The 3,206-nt window shown below is 33.5% G+C and overlaps 1 pseudogene; it reads right to left on the reverse strand.

Moving 5' to 3' along the window:
- Positions 1-482: 482 nt before the first annotated feature.
- LOC149191072 (GDP-L-galactose phosphorylase 1-like) lies at positions 483-1,741 on the reverse strand (annotated as a pseudogene).
- Between the last annotated feature and the right edge of the window lie 1,465 nt (positions 1,742-3,206).

Below are 3,206 nucleotides of genomic sequence, written 5' to 3' on the forward strand. Positions count from 1 at the left end.
TCCCAAGAAAAAAAGTGTGGATGATCATTTGAAAATATGAGGCCATTAAATCAACTTTTACTTACTGAGGAGCCTTGTAAATTCCCTATATGGCCTCATGATAGTTTAGGAGTTAGCATGGATTGAACCACAATGAAAAATGACAGCTATAAATATAAATTTAATCGGTAAGAGTTTAATTAAACATGACAACATTAGAAGTAGTTTCATTTTACAACAATAATATAGAACATCAAAAGAGTATTGAATTGTTGTACCCTTCTGCATAAAAATAACCAGAAGAAAACATGTGAATATAGAGATTTTATGCCTAACCACCATTTATGTGTAATATAAATCATATAGATAGGTCCTTAGCAGACAATAGTTCTGAAAAACAAGGAAAATATTTTCATCATAAGAACGTAAGGCATCCTTCATCCATATGCACAAAGGATTAGGGTTATTCTATGAGGAATGAAAACATGAAGTAAATAGTTCAGTCATGGGAGAATGAGGCATCATTCATTCAAAGGAAAAGGGGAATCATGGTTACTATTAAAGGAAGGATGAAGAGAATCCTCATCTTCTAGAGAAATGACTTCTTCGTCTTCTTCAGTCCCCACAGCCCCACTAGCTATTGCTTCTAAAATATAAGCTTTTACTTCTTCAAAATTTTCCTCTAATAAAGAGACTTCAGCAACTAATTTCCAAGCATAGTCCTCAAAATCCTTGTCAAAGTCCCAATTTCTCTTCCAAACAACATGTCCAATAATTTCCCACACTCCAGGATTCACTTGAGTCTCTAATATCTCTTGATCCACTTCTACTAAATCTTGATTTTTTTGATAGTACTAGTTACAAAAAGAACTTATGGTTTTCATAACTATACCAAGAAATTTTAAAAGTTACAAAATGAAATAGGAATATCTAGACACCATGATCAATCTACTATGTTACATGAAAAAGAAAACATTATATGCTACAACATTGCACCCAAGGATACAAAAAAATTATTTTTTCTTGAATCTGCAACGAGCACATTGTATAGCATGATATTTTGTTGAAGACATATCCAAGAGTTGCCAATGCCATTTTAGAGGTCCTCCAAAGTATTACCCCCATAAAAAATAAAGCTTCTCACAAGATAGTACTAGAGGTTAGATATTTTGACCCTTCCTTTCTCAATTCCTCGAAGCTTTTTCAATACGAAAAGGAAATGCCAAGTAATAATCATAACATAATGGTTCGATTTATCATGCCAAATTATAAAATTTTCAAAGATCATAATTGTAATATTGTCTATATATCCCAAAATACATTATTGACGCCAATGAACTGAACATTGAAAAAGGAGTCTTCTTAACCTCTTGTTACTCTTCAAAAGTTATATAGGAATGATTTCGCCAACCAAAGAAACATTTTTTCAAAATAAACTATTTGACTTATGTGAAAGTGCAGATGGTTTATAGTTTCAGCTCTGAGGCTATTCTGACCAAGACAAAAATATGGGTTTCCAACCTCAGCAGCCAAATATAGAGCTAAAAGTAAACTATCATGGCCAATGCATTAGGGAAGCAATCAAATATTCTTGGCAAGAGAATCCCATGCCCATATTCAATTCGACTCACTCATAATATAAAAAATTCTCAATGAATGTGGGGTATAATGTTAAGTCCTATCCCCATCTCCTCAGCCCTAGAAATCAATGCAATGATATTTATTATTTAAACCCTATTTCTTAACTATGTTTCGTCACCATCTCAATTTCCCTAGAAAATTTCGACAAAAATGTTCTTTAAATAATGTGTCCATCAATGAGAGAAATGTATACCATTCTATAAAATGGATGCAGGAGCATATAACCTACAATTCGAATAACTATGATTAGATTTAGGGGTTGTTCATTTATTAAGGGTGTTGATTGCCTAATTGTCATTTTTTTTGTAATTTTCTACGTTTATAGGAATTCTATAGAATAAATTATGTTAATGTAATTAGTATGATATCTTATTCTAAAAAGAAATCTCAGGAGATTGAGTGACTTAGAGAAATTTTCGCACAAGATAGATTTCTTGAGATCATTTTGTGGATCTAGAGGATTCTTAAGAGTTTATTAGTTGAACGAATCATGGATCTTAACCAATTCTACTTCAGGATCCCTTTGTATGTTTCTTAAGCATAGAGGAATTAGAGGGATCACAAAGAGAGGCATCACTAGGAGGAGAGAGAGAGTTGAGAGGATTAGAGGTTAGGTGTGGCCATGAGACTAATAAGGGAAATAACAGTGTAAATTTGGCCAAAGGAGGAACTTTTGTAAATTATGTGTATGTATATTCATTAATAGAAGAATGAATTCTCTTTGAGAATTGAATGTGTGAAATTGAGCCTCTATACATTACTGTGAATGTTTTCTTGTAATCAATGTTAATCATATGTCATGTAGATTGAATGGAGTTAAACTCTGGAGGAATTCAAGCACAGAAGAAACATGAAATGATATACAAAGATCACAGATGTTGTGAAGAATATGATTATTTCTTGAACAAAGTAAGAGTTCACACAGGAAAAGCAGAAAGGAACTGTGGAGGCTATAGAGGTTTGAAAGGAAGCCATAGAGAGGAGTGTGTAGAATTATGGAGCGATTCTTGGGTAGTATCAACGTAGTAGTGGCCAAGTGCATAAAGAAGAAAGGAGCAAAATACTTAGTATTTTTAATACTGATGGGAGTATGCCAATTGACGATCGCCAAGAAATAGAACTCAATTTTTTGTCGAAACAAGTGCATCAAAACATGACATCGAGGTGATATATCCAGGGAGATACTCCCCAGAACAACGAACGAGAAGAATTCAGAGGAGCAGCAAGATGATTGGAGGATGGGTGGACGTGGAACTAGGCTTACATATAAAGTGTTTGGATGATTTCAAACCATTCTATTAGATATGATGATGAACAAGGACCCACCACGAGTGTTCACTCCCCTAAGAAGCACAATCCTTTATGAATTAATGAAAAAAATGAGATAATGTGGATGATAACAAATCTGTCAATCTTCAAGGTGATGCAAAGTTTATTTATTAGACATGTAACTATCAAGTTGGACTTAATAATTCCTACTCCTCCTATAAGGTCAACAAAGTGAAAGAGGTCAAAGGTTAGCGATGCCATTCAAAAGAGGTAGGGATTGGTTGATGATGAAAAATATTCTTATTTCCTAGGTTCTA

Source organism: Pinus tabuliformis, chromosome 3_1 (assembly GCF_031772625.1).
Source record: "Pinus tabuliformis cultivar Carrire ecotype Pingquan chromosome 3_1, CPIR1, whole genome shotgun sequence".
In the NCBI taxonomy this organism is placed as follows: domain Eukaryota; kingdom Viridiplantae; phylum Streptophyta; class Pinopsida; order Pinales; family Pinaceae; genus Pinus; species Pinus tabuliformis.